The 24,000-nt window shown below is 46.7% G+C and overlaps 1 protein-coding gene across 1 annotated transcript in view; it reads left to right on the top strand.

Moving 5' to 3' along the window:
• LOC135095212 (uncharacterized) overlaps nucleotides 1-24,000 on the top strand; it is a 65,020-nt gene that overhangs the window by 34,527 nt on the left and 6,493 nt on the right. The window contains exon 3 of the mRNA XM_063995999.1: nucleotides 18,625-18,767. The gene's annotated coding sequence lies outside the window, so the exon portion shown is untranslated. The remainder of the gene's footprint in view (nucleotides 1-18,624; nucleotides 18,768-24,000) is intronic.

Raw genomic sequence — 24,000 nt, 5'->3', positions numbered from 1 at the left:
TGCAACATTGCGGCGGTGAGAGAGAGGCTGAAGACAGTCAGTTAGAGGAGAGGAGTTGATGAGACGAAAAGCTTTTGATTCCACCCTGTCTAGAACAGCAGTATGAGTGGAACCCCCCCAGACATGTGAAGCATACTCCATACATGGACGGATAAGGCCCTTGTACAGAGTTAGCAGCTGGGGGAGTGAGAAAAACTGGCGGAGACGTCTCAGAACACCTAATTTCATAGAAGCTGTTTTAGCTAGAGATGAGATGTGAAGTTTCCAGTTCAGATTATAAGTAAAGGACAGACCGAGGATGTTCAGTGTAGAAGAGGGGGACAGTTGAGTGTCATTGAAGAAGAGGGGATAGTTGTCTGGAAGATTGTGTCGAGTTGATAGATGGAGGAATTGAGTTTTTGAGGCATTGAACAATACCAAGTTTGCTCTGCCCCAATCAGAAATTTTAGAAAGATCAGAAGTCAGGCGTTCTGTGGCTTCCCTGCGTGATATGTTTACCTCCTGAAGGGTTGGACGTCTATGAAAAGACGTGGAAAAGTGCAGGGTGGTATCATCAGCATAGGAGTGGATAGGACAAGAAGTTTGGTTTAGAAGATCATTAATGAATAATAAGAAGAGAGTGGGTGACAGGACAGAACCCTGAGGAACACCACTGTTAATAGATTTAGGAGAAGAACAGTGACCGTCTACCACAGCAGCAATAGAACGGTCAGAAAGGAAACTTGAGATGAAGTTACAGAGAGAAGGATAGAAACCGTAGGAGGGTAGTTTGGAAATCAAAGCTTTGTGCCAGACTCTATCAAAGGCTTTTGATATGTCCAAGGCAACAGCAAAAGTTTCACCAAAGTCTCTAAAAGAGGATGACCAAGACTCAGTAAGGAAAGCCAGAAGATCACCAGTAGAGCGGCCTTGACGGAACCCATACTGGCGATCAGATAGAAGGTTGTGAAGTGATAGATGTTTAAGAATCTTCCTGTTGAGGATAGATTCAAAAACTTTAGATAAGCAGGAAATTAAAGCAATAGGACGGTAGTTTGAGGGATTAGAGCGGTCACCCTTTTTAGGAACAGGTTGAATGTAGGCAAACTTCCAGCAAGAAGGAAAGGTAGATGTTGACAGACAGAGCTGAAAGAGTTTGACTAGGCAAGGTGCAAGCACGGAGGCACAGTTTCGGAGAACAATAGGAGGGACCCCATCAGGTCCATAAGCCTTCTGAGGGTTTAGGCCAGCGAGGGCATGGAAAACATCATTACGAAGAATTTTAATACGAGGCATGAAGTAGTCAGAGGGTGGAGGAGAGGGAGGAACAAGCCCAGAATCGTCCAATGTAGAGTTTTTAGCAAAGGTTTGAGCAAAGAGTTCAGCTTTAGAAATAGATGTGATAGCAGTGGTGCCATCTGGTTGAAGTAGAGGAGGGAAAGAAGAAGAAGCAAAGTTATTGGAGATATTTTTGGCTAGATGCCAGAAATCACGAGGGGAGTTAGATCTTGAAAGGTTTTGACATTTTCTGTTAATGAAGGAGTTTTTGGCTAGTTGGAGAACAGACTTGGCATGGTTCCGGGCAGAAATATAAAGTGCATGAGATTCTGGTGAAGGAAGGCTTAAGTACCTTTTGTGGGCCACCTCTCTATCATGTATAGCACGAGAACAAGCTGTGTTAAACCAAGGTTTAGAAGGTTTAGGACGAGAAAAAGAGTGAGGAATGTACGCCTCCATGCCAGACACTATCACCTCTGTTATGCGCTCAGCACACAAAGACGGGTCTCTGACACGGAAGCAGTAGTCATTCCAAGGAAAATCAGCAAAATACCGCCTCAGGTCCCCCCAACTAGCAGAGGCAAAACGCCAGAGGCACCTTCGCTTAGGGGGATCCTGAGGAGGGATTGGAGTGATAGGACAAGATAAAGATATGAGATTGTGATCGGAGGAGCCCAACGGAGAAGAAAGGGTGACAGCATAAGCAGAAGGATTAGAGGTCAGGAAAAGGTCAAGAATGTTGGGCGTATCTCCAAGACGGTCAGGAATACGAGTAGGGTGTTGCACCAATTGCTCTAGGTCATGGAGGATAGCAAAGTTGTAGGCTAGTTCACCAGGATGGTCAGTGAAGGGAGAGGAAAGCCAAAGCTGGTGGTGAACATTGAAGTCTCCAAGAATGGAGATCTCTGCAAAAGGGAAGAGGGTCAGAATGTGCTCCACTTTGGAAGTTAAGTAGTCAAAGAATTTCTTATAGTCAGAGGAGTTAGGAGAGAGGTATACAGCACAGATAAATTTAGTATGAGAATGACTCTGTAGTCGTAGCCAGATGGTGGAAAACTCGGAAGATTCAAGAGCGTGGGCACGAGAGCAGGTTAAGTCATTGCGCACATAAACGCAGCATCCAGCTTTGGATCGAAAATGAGGATAGAGAAAGTAGGAGGGAACAGAAAAGGGGCTACTGTCAGTTGCCTCAGACACCTGAGTTTCAGTGAGGAAAAGAAGATGAGGTTTAGAAGAGGAGAGGTGGTGTTCTACAGATTGAAAATTAGATCTTAGACCGCGAATGTTGCAGAAGTTAATGAAGAAAAAGTTGAGGGGGGTGTCAAGACACTTAGGGTCGTCGACGGAAAGGCAGTCCGACCTGGGGACATTTATGGTCCCCTCCCCAGATGGGGACTCCGAGGCTGGTGTAGGAGTCGCCATGATTTTAAAATTTTTTGAGTGAAGGGTGTGTGTGTTATTAGGTGCTTGTAGTTTTGTGTGGAGGAAGAGAGTTGTCTTTAGAGGGCAGGCTGTGACTACCCCCTTGTGTTGTGAGACACAAAGGGAAACGTTCAGTGAGGTCACAGCTGGGTTTAATGATAAGTTCACAGCACCCCCTGAACAGTGCTTTAGACCTCACTGGGAGTAATTATCGTTTCGGCAGGTGTCTACTGCCTCCTCTAGCCAAAAATATCTCCAATAACTTTGCTTCTTCTTCTTTCCCTCCTCTATTGCAACCAGATGGCACCACTGCTATCACATAATTTTCTAAAGCTGAACTCTTTGCTCAAACCTTTGCTAAAAACTCTACCTTGGACGATTCTGGGCTTGTTCCTCCCTCTCCTCCACCCTCTGACTACTTCATGCCACCTATTAAAATTCTTCGCAATGATGTTTTCCATGCCCTCGCTGGCCTAAACCTCGGAAGGCTTATGGACCTGATGGGGTCCCTCCTATTGTTTTACGAAACTGTGCCTCCGTGCTTGCACCTTGCCTAGTCAAACTCTTTCAGCTCTGTCTGTCAACATCTACCTTTCCTTCTTGCTGGAAGTTTACCTACATTCAACCTGTTCCTAAAAAGGGTGACCGTTCTAGTCCCTCAAACTACCGTCCTGTTGGTTTAATTTCCTGCCGATCTAAAGTTTTTTAATCTATCCTCAACGGGAAGATTCTTAAACATCTATCATTTCACAACCTTGTATCTGATCGCCAGTACGGGTTCCGTCAATGCCGCTCTACTAGTGATCTTCTGGCTTTCTTTACTGAGTCTTGGTCATCCTCCTTTAGAGATTTTGGTGAAACTTTTGCTGTTGCCTTGGACATATCAAAAGCTTTTAATATAGTCTGGCACAAAGCTTTCATTTACAAACTACCCTCGCACGGCTTCTATCCTTCTCTCTGTAACTTCATTTCAAGTTTTCTTTTTGACCGTTCTATTACTGCTGTGGTAGACGGTCACTGTTCTTCTCCTAAATCTATTAACAGTAGTGTTCCTCAGGGTTCTGTCCTGTCACCTCCCTTCTTATTATTCATTAATGATCTTCTAAACCAAACTTCTTGTCCTATCCACTCGTACGCTGATGATACCACCCTGCACTTTTCCACGTCTTTTCATAGACGTCCAACCCTTCAGGAGGTAAACATATCACGCAGGGAAGCCACAGAATGCTTGCCTTCTGATCTTTCTAAAATTTCTGATTGGGGCAGAGCAAACTTGGTATTGTTCAGTGCCTCAAAAACTCAATTCCTCCATCTCTCAACTCGACACAACCTTCCAGACAACTATCCCCTCTTCTTCAATGACACACATCTGTCCCCTTCTTCTACACTGAACATCCTCGGTCTGTCCTTTACTTATAATCTGAACTGGAAACTTCACATCTCATCTCTAGCTAAAACAGCTTCTATGAAGTTAGGTGTTCTGAGACGTCTCCGCATGTTTTTCTCACCTCCCCAGCTGCTAACTCTGTACAAGGGCCTTATCCGTCTATGTATGGAGTATGCTTCACATGTCTGGGAAGGTTCCACTCATGCTGCTTTTCTAGACAGAGTGGAATCAAAAGCTTTTCGTCTCATCAACTCCTCTCCTCTAACTGACTGTCTCCAGCTTCTCTCTCACCACCGTAATGTTGCATATCTAGCTGTCTTCTACCGCTATTTTCATGCTAACTGCTCTTCTGATGTTGCTAACTGCATGCCTCCCCTCCTTCCGCGGCCTCGCTGCAAAAGACTTTCTTCTTTCTTTCACTCCTATTCTGTCCACCTCTCTCACGCAAGAGTTAACCAGTATTCTCAATCATTCATCCCTTTCTCTGGTAAACTCTGGAATTCCCTGCCAGCTTCTATATTTCCACCTTCCTAAGACTTGAATTCCTTCAAGAGAGAGGTTTCAATACACTTATTCAGCAATTTTTGACCACTGCTTTGACCTTTTGATGGGACTGGCATTTCAGTTGGCATTTTTTTTTATTATATTTTTGTTGCCCTTGGCCATTGTCACTCCTACATAAAAGAAAAAAAAACTACTACTACTAATAGTCGTTCTACTTCTACTACTGCTACTACTACTACTACTACTACTACTACTACTACTACTACTACTACTACTACTACTACTACTACTATTACTTTTACTACTAATACTACTACTACGACTGCTACTACTACTACTACTCTACTACTACTACTACTGTTATTATTACGATTACTGTTACTACTACTACTTCTACTAGTATTACAACGAATATTATTATTACGACTACTTTTAGTATTATTATGAATACTACTACTATTACTACTACTACTACTATAATTATTATTACGACTACTGTTACTACTGCTTCTGTTACTACTACTACTATTACTACTACTACTACTACTACTACTACTACTACTACTACTACTACTACTACTACTACTACTACTATTACTTTTACTACTAATACTACTACTACGACTACTACTACTACTACTACTACTCTACTACTACTACTACTATTATTATTACGATTACTGTTACTACTACTACTTCTACTAGTATTATTACGGATATTATTATTACGACTACTTTTTGTTCGACTCTTGACCAGCAGGGGCACAGGAAACGCAGGTAACAGTGCAGGTGTTTATTCACAGAAGGTGTGAACAGAAGGCTGGAGGTAGGTGATCTCTCGGCGCCAGGCCGCGCACTTCCACTTAACACTTATGACTGAAGCCTAGCTCGTTCACTCATACACGTATTCATGCCTCACACAAGTCTCGCTCATTCACTCGTTCACACAACTAGCTAACAACCACACACCTCCCCCGAGACATAAGGAAGATTCCTTATCTTTGTTATGGCTACCGTAACACATGAAACAAAGTTACAATGATTGAAGTACAGAAAACACGGTACATATACACAAAACAAACACAGCGTACAATGAACACGTACGACTAATCGTAGGTGCTACGGTGCCACCGCACCTGCAGTCGTCTCGGCTCCCTACGCTGTCGGCTGCTTCGACGCTCTGGTTGCTCTCGGCCACGGTGTACCCCGTTACCCTGATGCTCCGGGCTGCCGGGATGGTGGTGTTCCTCGTGACCCTGATGCTGAAGCGCTGCACCGCCATGAGCGGTGTGCTGCTCGACAGGAAGGGGAGCAAGAGGTCTGTGTGGGCGTAGGTGTCTTCTATTACGCCACATCACGCGACCGCTGCCCATCTTGATGAGGTAGTCTCTCCTTCGCCCAACAGCCACGATGACACCCAGGCGATCCCAGAGGCCTGTCGTGTGATCTTGAACGTCGACGTGGCCACCGAGGTGCAGGAGAGGAAGAGTACGGGCGGACGCGTCGTGGCGAAGTTTCGCTTTCTTCCTCAGTCGCTCTGCCTTGGCGTCGCACTCATCAGCAGCGCGCTGCCACTGCTGAGCGTATGAGCGATGATGAGCCGGGACACAGGACCTCATAGGATGACCGAAGAGGACTTGTGCTGGTGATCGCCCTTCCGCCCTCGGAGTGTTGCGCAGTTCCAGCAACCCGCGAGCGAACGCATCCTCGTCCATGTGTCCCTGCTGTGTGGTCGTGAGGATCAGCTTCTTCACGGACTTGACCGCTGCCTCGGCGTGACCATTGGAGCGTGGATAATGAGGTGAAGATACACGATGCTCCACCCCCCATCGAGCCAGGAAGCGCCGTACCGATGAAGAAGTGAACTGCGGTCCACCGTCAGTCCTCAGGAGAACAGGCACGCCCGTGTCGGCGAACACACCCCGAAGGACACGAACGAGCTGATCAGCCGATGCTGGACGTGAGCATGCAGACACGTGAGGCCACCCAGACAAGCGATCTACATACACGAGGTATGTACGGCCTGCTGCGTGGAAGTAGTCTGCAGAAACTGACTCAAACACCCTGCTGGGTGTGTCCGTGTCCTGCCAGAGAGGTTCGTTGGCTTGGCTTGGTAGGAGTGGACGGCATAGTGAGCATCCAGAAACGACGTTCTCAACGTCTCTGTCCATACCAGGCCAGTACACCGTTTGTCGGGCCCGTCGCTTGGTGCGCTCCATCCCCTGATGACTGTCATGGAGTCGCTCTAGTGTTTCTCGGCGGAGGCTGTGAGGAATAAGAAGCCTCGGCCCGTAAACCACCAGGTCGTCGTCTACGGCCAGCAGACTGCGCACCGGCCAGTACGTACGCAAGCGGTGATCGAGGTCGTGGCAATGATCAGGGAAGCCCTCGATGATGACGTTCTTGAGCAAGCAGTACTCCCCGTCTCTTGCTGCTGCGGCACGTACCATTTCCACAGTCTGATCCTGGAGTGGTGCTAAGCGGACGCCGTCCTCATTGGTGGCAGATAACGCTGAGATGACCGCTGAGTGGAGAGGGTCGAGGTCACCAGAAGTAGCAGCATCCTCTTCCTCCACTGGGTCCTGTACTGGAGCACGTGAGAGGGCGTCGGGCACACAGTGTGTCGATCCCTTTTGCCAGCTTGCTGTGAAAGAATACTGAGCAAGCTTCTCCCTCATGCGCTGCAGCCGCAGGTTCTCTATTTCTCCCAACAACTTGCTATTGAGGAGAGGTATCAGCGGGCGGTGGTCGAGCACTAGATCGAAGTGAGGGAGTCCTTTCAGGTAGGTGCCACATTTCCTGACTGCCCAGACGATTGCAGCCATTTCCAACTCTATTACTGCATAGCGGCTCTCTGTGTCTGTAACAAATCTTGACCCGCATTGCACCATCTTCCACTGGTCACTGTGCTTCTGCAGGAGAACGAATCCAAATCCGTGCATCCTTGAGGCGTCAGTCTGTAGCATCGTTGGTAATGATGGGTCGAAGTATGCCAAGACAGGTGGGCTGACGAGACACTGTTTCACCTTCTCAAACGCCTCTTCATGGTTAGGAGACCAGCACCAACTGTTCTTCGGGCGTAAGAGATCTCTGAGGGGTTGTGCAGCTGCAGCCACAGCAGGAGAAAAGCTTCCAAGCTGGTTTGTAAGACCCATGAATGATCGTAAGTCGGTGATGTGCTGTGGTCGTGGGAAGTCAGAGATTGCCTTAACTTTCTTTGAGTCTGTCGTGTAGCCTTGTCCAGAAACAGAGTAACCACAGTAATCTACCACTCTTTCCGCGAATGTAAACTTCTGTGGGTTGAGAGTGATGCCGTGCTGGTCACACCGCCGCACAATCTGAATGACATGGGCTAAGTGCGCACTGTAGGTGGAGTCATAGGCCAGGATGTCGTCCACGATCTTGATGGTGTTAGGTATGTCGCCGAGAGCTTGGTCTCCTCGACGGTTATACTCGTCTCCAGACGAGACGAGACCCATAACCGCTCGCCGAAACTTGTACCGACCCCAAGGTGTTATGAAGCAGGTTAAATCCTGGTCTTCTTCTCTAATGGGGACTTGAAAATACCCCATCTTGGCATCAAGAGTGGTGAACCAAACTGCTCCGGTCCCGATCGAGGCGATGGCGTCATGAGGTGAGCGCACTGGATACACGGGCCTCTTCACGTAACGGTTGAGTCGTGTCAGGTCAACACACAGCCTTACACCAGATGTCTTTTTTGGGACAGGCACGATGGGGTGGCACCATGCCGTAGGGTAGTCCACACTCTCGATGATTCCCTTGTTAAGCAGCTCTTCCAACTGGCTCTTAATTTCTTCACGCCAATTGTAAGGGATTGTACGAGATGCTGTTACGGCGAAGGGTCGAGCGTCGTCTGTCAACTCGATGGCCATGGATCCACCAGCCATTGCACGTAAACCTTCCTTTGCTTCGAAGACGCTGGGAAAGGCCTTGATCACAGCAGCAGCGTGCCCCGCACGCTGCTGTGGCGTTGGGTCGTAGGAATGAGGCCAGCTGATCACTTCTGTGGGCGTAGATAGAGGTGGCTGCGAGGCGGTCGGGTACTTGATGGAGCTGTTGCCGGTGCGCTGTTCTTCCCTGCGTAGCGGTCGGATTTGAGCCGGAAAATCTTCGGGGAGGATTCCGAGAGCGATGGAATCGTACCAGCTAAGCAGCGCCCCCTTCACCTCCTTCACCACGCTCACAACAGTCTCAGCTTCCCTGTCGCCCAGTTGCAAGTGCGACGAGAAAGTTCCTACACAGGTGAGGGGGTGATTACCGGCAGCATAAAGTCCATCACCATCAGCGGGCGCCAAGCTGGAGGGCGGGATTCCAAGGAGTGTTGCCGTGTCGAGGCCAATAACGGTCGTTTCGGCCCCAGAGTCAGGAGTCCACGTAATCTTGTCTCTTCCAGCGGGATGTGTGGCGGTAATGAGCACCTGGGGCGCAGGTCGTGCCGTCACCGTCTTTGTGTATACGCCTGATAAGAGCTGGTATACACTGGCACTGGCTCCCCGCCTCGGGCCTGCACCGCGATGAGGAGAGACAGTTGAGGAACTCCTCGAAGCTCCTCGTCGTTTCCTCACTGTCTGCTGACATACACTCGCAAAATGCCCTCTTTTCCCGCAGTTACGACACACTTTATCTATTGCCTGGCATCCCCTTTTGTCACTGCGACAATCTTTGCCACAACGATAACAGCCCGTGGGGCTTGAGCCCCCGAAACTGCCCTTCCTGTAGTTCGAGACAGCGTTCACACCATGGCTCGAAGAGTGAGAGCCGCCCCTTAGTACTGCACTACACTGGTTAGCGCTCTCTGATGCTCTGCAAATATCTATGGCGTTTTCAAGGGTGAGTTTCTTGTTTTCCAGCATGCGTTTCAGAGCCACTTCGTCTCGTGTCCCAACGACAATTCTGTCACGCAGCTGATGGTTTATGCACTGGTCGCAAAAGTCACAGAAATTGGCGATTTCCTTAACAGCACATAAAAAGTCGTCAAAACCTTCTTGCGTTTCTTGCACGCGGGAGTAGAAGTCTCTTCTATCCATGATGATGTTGCGCTGGCTTCGCAGGTACTCACACATTGCATCGAGGATGGTTCTTAACTCCGCGTCTCTCGGTAAGCTTATCCCGTAGCGAAGTGTACGGGTCCACTCGTCGTCTAGGACAGCAGCGAGTGCCGCCCTCTGCTCAGCCAGGGAGAGACAGTCTATCCTGGCGAGGGTTACGTATCCTTCAAACTTATGGCGCCACGTGTCGAACTCACGTAAAGATGCTGACGCCGTTAAGTGAGGAATGATGGTGGCGGACGTCGGGAACCTCGCGCCCTGGGTAGACGTGCTGCGGGCTGTGGTTTCGCCTTCATTGCTCGCCGTGGTGCGACTGGGAGCTTGTGTCCCCACTCTCTCCAGCAGCTGGGTTAAACGCTCCTCGCGAGCCTGACTCTGCTCCGACTGTCGCGCTAGCAGAGCCTGACTCTGCTCCGACTGTCGCGCTAGCAGGGCAGCCAGCGCCTCCAACTGCTTCTCCATTCTGCGCCGTACCCACTGCAGCCTTGTCCTGATCCTACTCACTGCGCCATGTTCGACTCTTGACCAGCAGGGGCACAGGAAACGCAGGTAACAGTGCAGGTGTTTATTCACAGAAGGTGTGAACAGAAGGCTGGAGGTAGGTGATCTCTCGGCGCCAGGCCGCGCACTTCCACTTAACACTTATGACTGAAGCCTAGCTCGTTCACTCATACACGTATTCATGCCTCACACAAGTCTCGCTCATTCACTCGTTCACACAACTAGCTAACAACCACACACTTTTAATATTATTATGAATACTACTACTATTACTACTACTACTACTACTATAATTATTATTACGACTACTGTTACTTCTGCTTCTGTTACTACTAGTACTATTACTACTACTACTACTACTACTACTACTACTACTACTACTACTACTACTACTACTACTACTACTGCTACTACTACTACTACTACTTCCTTGGAACACTCAGTGTCCGCTTTACCATCTTTCCTTGATTCATATTTTTTTATTATTTTTATTGTTATCAGTGTGTGTGTGTGTGTGTGTGTGTGTGTGTGTGTGTGTGTGTGTGTGCGTGTGTGTGTGTGTGCTGGATTACAGAGAAAAATACTATTCATGGACACCGTAATTTATTCACGGAAATAAACAAAAAATTGTACAGTGCACTATTTTCTCTCTCTCTCTCTCTCTCTCTCTCTCTCTCTCTCTCTCTCTCTCTCTCTCTCTCTCTCTCTCTCTCTCTCTCTCTCTCTCTCTCTCTCTCTCTCTTTATGCCTCTTGTCAGTCACTCAGGTGTTTTCAAGGTCGCTGGGCCTCGCTCCCCTTCTGCCTGGCTTGTATGATGCCATGTAGTATTTTACAGGAGTACTTTTAATCACCGCAGTAATGTTGTCGTGCAATGCTTGTCAGTAAATTATGTGTATTTTAATGCCACTTCTCTTGTTATAACACACACACACACACACACACACACACATGGAAAAGGAAAGAACGTGTGACCTTAGGCGCTCTAGAGCAGCCTCGGCCAGCATGTTGGCCTTCCTGCCTTCCCCGCCCCCTATTGATAGTGACCTCGGTTTTTTCAGTTTTCAACTCTTAGTTTTTAGTTTTAGGCTCGCCCTGGTGAGATTGTTGTACTTGTGAACACATTTAGCGAGTGCGTGTCGACACATAAAGGATAATGTGTGCTGCCGTGCAAACGTACGAACGCAACTACCTCCTGCGTCGTATGCGAGGGTCCGGTCACCCGCCGCCCAACGTGATAGTTAGTTACTTTTACTGACCAAAGAAATTATTCATACAGTAAAGTGAAAGGTACAAAATTTGCCAGTGGTCCAAATAAAGAATCATACATTTACAAACATAAATAACAACACTTTCACCTAAGTATTGTTTAAGAATTAGGCGATGCAAAGTAACCAGCATTAGCAAACACTTACTAGCAGTAATGCTATAACTAACATAGATACATAACTCAGCATAACGTCTAACACAATTTGACCAATATTAATGCAATAAGTAGTTCTAATTAAGTATTGTTTTCTTTTTAGGTCCTATAACTAATCAACACTTCACACACGTACCTACATAAGACATCAGTCGAATTCTTACAAACGCCAAATGTGTAAAATCAGGGACATTATGTCATCTGAATAAATATTATGGACACCAAGACTAGAATTCAATATTGTTTTATATGTGTGATACTTTGTTGCGTCTTGTGGCTTATTGGTAATTAAATTAATTATTCTGTCAAGAGGATTTATATGATTATCATACTGTATGGCGCTCTGGATAAACTTATAACCAGGGGTGTTAGCTTCTCTGCATCAACTAAATACAAGATGAAATGGTTCACTTCTGTCGAGTAGATAGAGTCAGCTTCCTCTCCAAGAAACGTTTCCGTCGGGCACAGACAGTATGGTAAACTGGCTTAATTCTCGATTCAACATGACATAAGTTTGAGCTTGTGTTATTTGTCACGTCCAGGAGACATTTCATAAGTTTATTGTACTGACTGGTGAGTGACACACAGCCGTCTGTCAGCCACGTCTTGCAGCTGTATCTCAGTTCAGCCAACACAGCCGCGTCAAAAACAAGTCGCTTATAACACTGAGGCATATCAGGGTTCGAGGCACGAATTATAGAAAATTTGTTGACGACTGACTGACACTTTGCCTCGTGTAGTGACACCACGTCCTTCATACAACCGCTGTCGGTAAACCAGGCCCCTAAAAACTTGTATCTGTCACAGTACTTAATAACGTGTCCCTCGATCTTTAATGGAACTTTATCACAACGAGTGATATTTCAAACAAAAAAAATAATTTAGTCCTCATTAGGAACAATTCCATAATCATTGCAATAATCGATGACAACTCTGAGTTTCCTGATGCACATATCCCGAGATGTTGTGTGCAGTGCGCCCAAGTAGCTGTTAGTTGCTATTTGTTCCTTCAGCATACGAATCATCTGGTTAATGTAAATCACAAACATTAGACAGCTGGAAGGTGAGCCTTGCCTTACTCCCACTGACGACTCCACCGTGGCACTCTTAAGCACGTTACGTGTGCAGCGATACATAACATATATTGCTTTTAACATCCTTCTTCCACATCCTATTGATCTTAAGCATTCTATCAGCCTGGACCTCGGTACTTTATCGTATGCTTTACGATAGTCTATAAATAATACATATAACTTCAATTTCTTGTATTTTACATAATGACACAATAATCTCAGTGTAAATATCTGCTCTAGGCATCCTCTTCCCTCCATTGCTCCTGCTTGACAATTGTCCACATCCATCCACATTTTCAATCTATTGATAATAAGTGTGTCATAGAGTTTAGCTAGGGTGTCCATTATACTAACACCTCTGTAGTTATCACAAAGCATGCGATCACCACACTTAAATAATACACTTAACTTACTATAGCACCAGGCTAGTGGGAAACACAAACTATCAAAAATTACATTGAACATTGTAAGAAAAAACATCAACCAGTTCATAGGTAAGTTCATTAATAGGGCAGGACTTATTCCAACAAAACTTTTCTTTTTATTCATCCCTCTCACAGCTGTTTCCACCTCTCTAAACGTGAAAGGATCATCCACAATGGGAATACTTGGTGCCTGCTCAAAGTTTACCTCTCCAACTTCCTCCTTCACTGGATTCAATAATTCCTCAAAATGAATCTTAAACTGACTCTCAGTAGGCTGGGTACTGCCTTCTTTACTTCTAATTTCACCTTTCCAGTTAATTGCTTTCCAAATTTTATCACAGTCATTTTCCTCCATGACTCTTTTAGGTCTACACTTCCCTCACGCGTGACATTCGACTTTTTACACTCCTTTGCTATTCCTTTAACTTCCCTGCAGCTTTCCTTAACCACGTCCTTCACACTTTCCTCATTCACCACGCCCAGGGTTGGCGGCTCACACAGCGCCATCCTCGTCACGAACGCTTCTATATCCACTTTGTCATGGTGCAGGCCTGTCGCGATATTAGTGGTGCAGCTAGGGACTGTGTGTCAGCGTCCGACCCAAGTTACTGGCGCGCTCAAGTAGCTGCGATAGCGTTACTCATTTAAAAACGTCAGTGTTAATTGTTAGAGTGAGTGGCGCATGATCTGAGCACGACATAACTTGGCGTGTACATAAGTCTTTGAGGACATTCAAACTGCTATACTTAACTAAACACAGGTCGATAAACACAGGTTGATTTCCGATGTCCAGCGATCATTACGCCTAAAAGATAAATTCCCTCCTCGCTGCTTTCCGTCATATTTCAAATGGTTAGCAACTACCATTTCTTTCTCTTCACACATGTTGGGTATTGCCCGGCCCATGGAATTACTTAAAAGATCTTTCACACCATTATATTCACATCTCTTTCCGTTTATATTTGTACTTGGTAGGCAACCCATACGTGCGTTCAAGTCAGCGACCAGTATGGCACCGTCACAGTCGGTCACCTGCCCCTCCCACAGCAGCGCCGGGTCGTGGTAGGGCGAGTCGACCGGTGGGATATACATGGCGCCAAGCCTCATCCCAGGGCAGCAGGACAGCTCGACCCATGTTTGTCCTTCTGCTGCAATGTTGGCACATGTGATATATGGCACCAACGCACACTTCACCAACATCATAATTCCTCCTCTCCGACTATTTTGTTTTCTTTTATTCATATATAAATCAAAACCTGCCACGCTACTAATTAACGTTACTTAATTTCAGTGATCCATATCATGTCAAATTCTAAAGCAACATTTATCACTTCAGGGCTTTGGAGCTTATTTTTCACACCACAGATATTACAAGCACATATTTTCAATTGTCCATTCCAATTCTTTCCATGCCAAAATTTGGGAAATACCTATCAGTCACAACACAACACGCAGCAATACTCGCCGCCGCCAGTCATACGTAATTTCCACTCCCTGGTTGTCTGGTTTCTGCTTCTCATTTTCTCGGGTCCTCTGTCTTGTCGTTTCTCTCCTCGCCGCCGGATGAACGTCCTTCTTCACGCAAATCCGTTCAAAGTTTCTTCCTGTATCCTTCAGGTTCTTCGCCACTCGCAAGATGTCGCTCCGTTGATCTTGACTCTGCAGCGTCTCATGAATAGGGCGACTCCTCCGTGCGTCAGGCTGTCCAAGTCGTATTGTTGACCATACATCGGTGCGTATCGGTCCGGCGTAACCCCTCGGCTTCCAGCACTGTCTTGATCTTCTCTCTTTCTGTCGTTCCCAGGCCGTCGTCATCCTCCGAGACCCCAGTTATAACCAAGTTCCGCACCCTTTCTTTGGGGCCAAGGGATTCTATGAACCGGTTTTGCTGGTGGATAATCATGTAGGCTTCATCGAGTGTTGTATTCAGTGATTCTATTTCTTTCTTCATCTCCTTCACAGCTGCCAAATCTTCTGGAATATTTCTTATTTCTTCGAGTAATTCAGAGCTCGGTGGCTGCTCTTCATGAGGCTGATGTGCAACAGTTGTTCTCAGTGCACATTTTAGCTGCGCCGCTGTCAGTTTATTCATCTCCGTAGCAGACAATGCCTTCACTGTGTTTACATTGTCATAACTAGCCATCTTGGACAAACAAACAAGTATCCTGTTAAGTCTTTGCACCCCGTTTTCTTCAGTGGCTTGGCGTCGCCGTTACCATGGCAACGGTTTTCACAGCGGTGCAGAGGGGATGGGACCGGTGTTGATTGGCCACATTATATTCTAGCTTCTAACTACCGGCTAGCTTTCTTCAGTGGGCTACAAGTAACTGCGTCTTGGCTGCACTCTACCCTCGAGCAGCTCCTTAGGCAATATATTGCCTGATCTAAGCCTGCATGGCAGCAGAATCTTGGCAAAACTTGGAGCTCTATCCAGGTCTCTTTGTTGATGTTTGCAGCGCCATCTACACTGTGCCTTAAGACTTTGAAACTATTTCGGAACCACACGATGCAGGACTACCAGCTCTACCAACACCTCAGGACAGGACGCAGGCAAGGAAGGGGGGGGAAGGGTGGAGTGGCTGTTTTCTCCCAATCTCCCCTTAGCCCCTGATACCTGCCTGTCAACATTCCTGCCGGAGTAGAGGCCCTGTGGGTGAGAGTTACGCCCCCCTGCCATCTCAGCAACACGGCCTCCATCATCGTGTGCGTCGTGTACCACCCCCCACGAGCCACCACAGCACAGTTACTCACCACTCACATCAGTGACACTGCTGAGGCCCTAAGTGTGAGGTATCCTGTTGCCAAGCTGGTCATCTGTGGGGACTTTAACGGATCGTATATCAGCGATATCCTACACCAGCTACACCTCACCCAGGTCGTGGACTTCCCTACCACCCAGCAAGCCACCCTCGACCTTATACTGACAGACCTATTGCAGCAGTACTCGCCCTTCAAGCCGCTCCCTCCCATGGGTGGAGCACCCACCTCTCCATACTGTGGACACCCACAGGACCCACCGCCTCATGTCTGACTCAGCCATGAGGGAGGTTGGGCAGTGGGTGACACAACACCCGTGGACCGAGGTGCTGGATGTGGAGGACGTCCACTCAAAATGGCACAATTACGTCGCCACCACCACAGAAGCCTTCCACCGCTACTTCCCAGCCAAGAGCGTCACAGTGCACACATCTGATGCCCCCTGGATGACGCCCCGCATTAAAAGACTGATGCATCAGCGGACGTGGTTGTTCCACTCCTGCCCGGACCTATACAGGAAGCTAAGAAACAGAGGGATCAGGGAGATTAAGGCTGCCAAGTCAAGCTATTACCCGGACAAGATACACCACTTCAAGCAGGCCAACAACAGACAGTGGTTCGCTAGCAGCAAAGCTTTGTGTGGCCTACAAAAGCACACTTCATCTCTTCCTTGCACCTCACACCTTCCTGCTAATCTCGCGGCTCAGGAGATGAACGACCACTTTGCCGCTATCTGTCACACCTGCCCTCCCCTCCACACCACTCCACTTCCTGCCCATCTTCCCGCTCCCTCCCTTCCCCCCACTGTCCAGGCGATAGATGTTTTTAAGAGGATACTTAAAGATACCAAGATACCAAGATACCAAGGATACTTAAAGATACCAAGATCCACCACACCCACTGACCTTCCCATACTCGTATAGGAAGAGCCAGCAACACCGCTATGCCCCATAATAAACGCCTCTCCTTCCCAACACTCTTGCCCCCCGGACTGGAAGACATCTTACGTCTCTCCCATCCGCAAAGCTTCCAGTCCACAGTCCCTCGGTGACCTCAGGCCAGTCTCTATCACCCCCATCCCTAGCTTTATTTGTGAAGATTTTGTGTATGACTGGGCCTACACCAAAACTTGTTATACCGTGGATATCAGACAGTTTGGAAATATTAAAGCCACCCCCACCTCCCATTACCTGACCAGCTTCCTTGACTTCATCCACAGCCACCTGGACAAGCGAAACACCTCTCTAGCTGTTGCCTTTGTGGACTTCAAAAAGCCTTTGATCTTGTTGATCACTTTGTTGTCTTCAGCAAGGCATAAGTCTTGCTCTCCCTCCCAACCTGGTAGCGTGGCTAGCCACCGCCCTCTCAGGGAGGCGTCAGGCCGTTCGCTATCAGGGCTCTGTCTCTAATATCCAACAGCTGACATGTGGGGTCCCCCAGGGAACCAAGGTGAGCCCACTATGCTTCCTCCTCCTCACTAACGACGCCCTCACTGACACCTCCATGGCTGGAAGTGTGTGTACGACTGCACCGTGGGCGTCCCAGTCTCCAACAGGAACACGGACTACTCGCCACTGCAAGTCATTTTGGAGCGACTGCAGACATGGACGGAGGAGAGCAGGATGACCATCAACCACAGCGAAACTGTGGTGATGCATTTCTGTACCTCCTCTGTACCAGTGCCCTCTCCCCAGCTCACAGTGGGCCCTCACCCCCTCCAGGTGGTCCGATGTGCCTCTGGATGTGCTTCTCGGAGTCACGGTGGACGACCAGCTGACCTGGAAGCAGCATGTCGCCAGCACCGTAAGATCCGCTACCTACAAGCTGTACATGATGCGCAGCCTCAGGTCGCTGGGGACACTGACAGACGAGTTAAGGGGAGTGTGCCTCACCTTTATCCTCCCCAAACTTATGTACGCCTCCCAAGCGTGGTCCTCCTCCCTCACACACACTCAACAGCTCCAGCTGGAGAGAGTGCAGAAGAGGGCGTGCAGGGTCATCTTTGTCCCTGCCTACATCACCTGTGATGAAGCCCTGACCACCCTGAGTCTGTTCAGACATCCAGACTATCCACCAGGCACCGAGAGGCTCTGGAGAAGTTTGGAAGGGGACTCCTGCATCATCCACGCCTCAGACACCACGGAGCGGTACAGACTCAGCGCGATTCCCACCATGCCATCAATCAACAGTATTCCTCTTCTATATTAAGCTTAGCTTCAGGATTAATGTTAAGTATTTTCCCACCCCCTCTGTACATTTTCAGTTTGTAAACTGCCTTATTAATAAATCATTTATTATTATTATTATCATTATTATTATTATTATTATTATTATTTTTATTATTATTATTATTATTATTATTATTATTATTATTGTGTTTAGTCTTTGTGTCATATAGTCTTGCCTCGTTAGTGCCTCATTTTCTACTTTCTGAGTGTGTGCAATAGAAAACACAGTGAAAACAATTACCAGGAAAGAAAAGAGTAAGTGTACTCACCTCAAGAGTGCAGGTGTGTAGACTCTGGGAGACGGGAGGAAGCAAGGCGTGAGGCGGGAGGTGCCTGTGGGGAGAGACACACTGTGCTTCATGCTCTTACATTAATACTCCACAAGCACAAGTCTGTACCTGTGTACATCTATCTATCTGTACCTATCTGTATAAAAAGAGAGACAGACAGAGAGAGAGAGAGAGAGAGAGAGAGAGAGAGAGAGAGAGAGAGAGAGAGAGAGAGAGAGAGATAGTCACCCAAAAATATACTTACTGTTTGACTAGCTATAGTTCACTGATTTTTTTTTTTTTTTTTTCAGAAACAGTTGGGCAAAATAATAATGTCAGAAGTAAGAGTAAGCTGTGAAGGAAGAACATCTGTCATAAAGTGTTACTGGAGGCACGAAAATGTCAAAGAAGTGCAAAGACAATTCAGAAGACACTTTGACAGGGATCCACCAAGGTGACACAGCTAAGTTTATACCAGATGGAACTGTTCACGACCTTTATTAGCATGCCTATATAGTAGTAGTAGTAGTAGTAGTAGTAGTAGTAGTAGTAGTAGTAGTAGTAATTGTAGTGGTAGAGGTAGTGTTCACGATTTCTCACTACTACTACTAATAATAATAATTATAATACTAATACTACTACTACTAATACCTCTACTACTACTACTACTACTACTACTACTACTACTACAACTATGTGAATATTAATAATAATGCCTAAGAATTGTTGCAAAAAAAGCTGCAGTAGTAGTAGTATTTATATTACTAATTGTAGTAGTAGTAATAGTAAAAGTAGTAGTTCTTGCTGTTATATTGTTACTATGATTGCTATCAGTAATATCACACACACACACACACACACACACACACACACACACACACACACACACACACACACACACACGCACACAGAGTTGTAGTAGTAGTAGTAGTAGTAGTAGTACTAGTAGTAATAGCAGTAGTAAGTGTAGAAGCAATAGTAATTTTAATAATTTAATCTAATTTAATTATTTGATTATTTTTACTTACTTATTTATTTATTTATTTTATTTATTTTATTTATTTTTTTTGTGGATATGAGTGTGTTCGTTGGTTGAACAAGTCCCTGTATATTAAGTAGACCTTTGTGTGTCGCTCAAGTACCGAACGGCCTGGAAACACTGAGCCAAAGGGACGCCGCTCAGTCTGCAGCCAGTGTGGCGGCGTATCTTGTGTGGTGCGCGTGTGTATCGCATTGTGTTCCTCCTCAAAGACTTAGTGGTGGTCAAGATAACCAGGATTGGCCAAGCCCTCCCTGAAGTGTGCTACCAGTAGTGTACCAGGTGTGTTGAGTAGCCGCCAGGTGTACAGCCACACGTGTGTTGTGTACATGTGCATGTTGTGTACAGAAAGACCTCCTGCTGGTGTTTTGTTAGTCCCATCATGCCGCTGGCCCGGGAAACTACACTTGCCCCTCTTTTCAAAGAAGCCATCTTGCTGCGTCAGTCCGAGACGCCTCCTTCCCCCCCACCTCTCTCCCCACCACCCGCCAGCCACTCCTTCTCACTTCCGCCAGCACTTCTGGCCGCCCAATAGCCAGCAGCCCCTTCACGGCCACTACCTGCCAGCACGCCTTCCTGTCCTTATCTCCTCCCACTCCCTCCCCCCCTTCCCTCAACCCACTCCTTCCTAAGCCCATTTCGCCACCCACTCCTGCCAGGCCCCTACCAGCAACCCACTCCTTCCACCTCCCAGCCTGCCAGCCGCCCCTTCCTGCCCCCCACCCACCATACACTCCTTCCGGCCCCCACCCGCCTCACGCTCCTTTCCCCTTTCCGCCGCCCACACACGAGGTGCTCTCCTCGCTCCCTCCCCCCCACTCATGACGTCACGGACGGCGGTGACAGTGACTGGCTGGTGTGAACCGCACCTCACACTCGCTCTACATAAATGCTGCTACTACTACTGCTGCTGCTGCTAATTCTGCAGCTATTACTACTACTGCTACTAGTGCTACTACTATTACTACTACTACAATTACTAGTGCTACTACAATTCTATTACTACTATTACTACTACTGCTGCTACTACTATTACTACTACTGCTGCTAATACTGTTACTACTACTGCTGCTGCTACTACTACTATTACTACTACTACTACTACTACTACTACTATTACTACTACTACTACTACTACTACTATATACTACTACTACTACTACAATTACTACTGCTACTATGCTTACTTCTGTTACTATTACTACTAATACTAATACTCGTACTACTTCTACTACTGCTACTAATACTAATATTAGCTCTACTACTACTACTACTACTACTACTACTACTACTACTCTACTAGTATTAAGACGACTATTAATATTATGACTACTTTTAGTACTATCATGAATACTACAACTATTACTACTACTACTATAATTACTTTTACAATTAGTTACTACTGTTTCTATTACTACTACTACTACTACTACTACTACTACTACTACTACTACTACTAGTACTACTACTAGTTCCTTGCAACCCTCTCTGTCTTCTACTATGCTTACTTCTGTTAACTGTTACTACCTGCCGAAACGATAATTACTCCCAGTGAGGTGTGCAGCACTGTTCAGGGGGTGCTGTGAACTTATCATTAAACCCAGCTGTGACCTCACTGAACGTTTCCCTTTGTGTCTCACAACACAAGGGGGCAGTCACAGCCTGCCCTCTAAAGACAACTCTCTTCCTCCACACAAAACTACAACCACCTAATAACACACACACCCTTCACTCTAAAATTTTAAAATCATCATGGCGACTCCTACACCAGCCTCGGAGTCCCCATCTGGGGAGGGGACCAAAAATGTCCCCAGGTCGGACTGCCTTTCTGTCGACGACCCTAAGTGTCTTGACACCCCGCTCAACTTTTTCCTCATTAACTTCTGCAACATTCACGGTCTAAGATCTAATTTTCAATCTGTAGAACACCAGCTCTTCTCTTCTAAACCTCATCTTCTTTTCCTCACTGAAACTCAGGTGTCTAAGGCAACTGACAGTAGCCCCTTTTCTGTTTCCTCCTACTTTCTCTATCCTCATTTTCGATCCAAAGCTGGATGGTGCGTTTATGTGCGCAATGACTTAACCTGCTCTCGTGCCCACGCTCTTGAATCTTCTGAGTTTTCCACCATCTGGCCACGACTACAGAGTCACTCTCATACTAAATTTATCTGTGCTGTATACCTCTCACCTAACTCCTCTGATTATAAGAAATTCTTTGACTACTTAACTTCCAAAGTGGAGCACATTCTGACTCTCTTCCCTTTTGCAGAGATCTCCATTCTTGGAGACTTCAATGTTCACCACCAGCTTTAGCTTTCCTCTTTCTTCACTGACCCTCCTGGTGAACTAGTCTACAACTTTGCTATCCTCCATGACCTAGAGCAATTGGTGCGACACCCTACTCCTATTCCTGACCGTCTTGGAGATACGCCCAACATTCTTGACCTTTTCCTGACCTCTAATCCTTCTGCTTATGCTGTCACCCTTTCTTCTCCATTGGGCTCCTCCGATCACAATCTCATATCTTTATCTTGTCCTATCGCTCCAATCCCTCCTCAGGATCCCCCTAAGCGAAGGTGCCTCTGGCGTTTTGCCTCTGCCAGTTGGGGGGACCTGAGGAGGTATTTTGCTGATTTTCCTTGGAATGACTACTGCTTCCATGTCAGAGACCCGTCTTTGTTTTTCTGAGCGCATAACAAAGGTGATAGTGTCTGGCATGGAGGTGTACATTCCTCACTCTTTTTCTCGTCCTAAACCTTTTAAACCTTGGTTTAACACAGCTTGTTCTCGTGCTATACATGATAGAGAGGTGGCCCACAAAAGGTACTTAAGCCTTCCATCACCAGAATCTCATGCACTTTATATTTCTGCCCGGAACCATGCCAAGTCTGTTCTCCAACTAGCCAAAAACTCCTTCATCAACAGAAAATGTCAAAACCTTTCAAGATCTAACTCCCCTCGTGATTTCTGTTATCTAGCCAAGAATATCTCCAATAACTTTGCTTCTTCTTCTTTCCCTCCTCTATTTCAACCAGATGGCACCACTGCTATCACTTATTTTTCTAAAGCTGAACTCTTCGCTCAAACCTTTGCTCAAAACTCTACCTTAGACGATTCTGGGCTTGTTCCTCCCTCTCCTCCACCCTCTGACTACTTCATGCCACGTATTAAAATTCTTCGCAATGATGTTTTCCATGCCCTCGCTGGCCTAAACCCTCGGAAGGCTTATGGACCTGATGGGGTCCCTCCTATTGTTTTACGAAACTGTGCCTCCTTGCTTGCATTTTGCCTAGTGAAACTCTTTCAGCTCTGTCTGTCAACATCTGCCTTTCCTTCTTGCTGGAAGTTTGCCTGCATTCAACCTGTTCCTAAAAAGGGTGACCGTTTTAATCCCTCAAACTACCGTCCTATTGGTTTAATTTCCTGCCTATCTAAAGTTTTTGAATCTATCCTCAACAGGAAGATTCTTAAACATCTATCACTTCACAACCTTGTATCTGATCGCCAGTATGGGTTCCATCAAGGCCGCTCTACTGGTGATCTTCTGGCTTTCCTTACTGAGTCTTGGTCATCCTCTTTTAGAGATTTTGGTGAAACTTTTGCCGTTGCCTTGGACATATCAAAAGCTTTTGATAGAGTCTGGCACAAGGCTTTTAATTCCAAACTACCCTCCTACGGTTTCTATCCTTCTCTCTGTAACTTCATGTCAAGTTTCCTTTCTGACCGTTCTATTGCTGCTGTGGTAGACGGTCACTGTTCTTCTCCTAAATCTATTAACAGTGGTGTTCTTCAGGGTTCTGTCCTGTCACCTCCCTTTTTATTATTCATGAATGATCTTCTAAACCAAACTTCTTGTCCTATCCACTCCTACGCTGATGATACCACCCTGCACTTTTCCACGTCTTATCATAGACGTCCAACCCTTCAGGAGGTAAACATATCACACAGGGAAGCCACAGAACGCCTGACTTCTGATCTTTGTAAAATTTCTGATTGGGGCAGAGCAAACTTGGTATTGTTCAATGCCTCAAAAACTCAATTCCTCCATCTATCAACTCGACACAACCTTCCACACAACTATCCGCTCTTCTTCAATGACACTCAACTGTCCCCTTCTTATACACTGAACATCCTCGCTCTGTCCTTTACTTATAATCTGAACTGGAAACTTCACATCTCATCTAGCTAAAACAGCTTCTATGAAGTTAGTTGTTCTGAGACGTCTCCGCATGTTTTTCTCACCTCCCCAGCTGCTAACTCTGTACAAGGGCCTTATCCGTTCATGTATGGAGTATGCTTCACATGTCTGGGGGGGTTCCACTCATACTGCTCTTCTAGACAGGGTGGAATCAAAAGCTTTTCGTCTCATCAACTCCTCTCTTCTAACTGACTGTCTTCAGCCTCTCTCTCACCGCCGCAATGTTGCATATCTAGCTGTCTTCTACCGCTATTTTCATGCTAACTGCTCTTCTCATCTTGCTAACTGCATGCCTCCCTTCCTTCCGCGGCCTCGCTGCAAAAGACTTTCTTCTTTCTCTCACCCCTATTCTGTCCACCTCTCTAACGCAAGAGTTAACCAGTATTCTCAATCATTCATCCCTTTCTCTGGTAAACTCTGGAACTCCCTGCCTGCTTCTGTATTTCCACC

Source organism: Scylla paramamosain, chromosome 48 (assembly GCF_035594125.1).
Source record: "Scylla paramamosain isolate STU-SP2022 chromosome 48, ASM3559412v1, whole genome shotgun sequence".
Taxonomy (NCBI): Eukaryota; Metazoa; Arthropoda; class Malacostraca; order Decapoda; family Portunidae; genus Scylla; species Scylla paramamosain.
The sequence above is the reverse complement of the archived record's forward strand: the minus strand, read 5'-3'. Positions and strand labels throughout refer to the sequence as shown.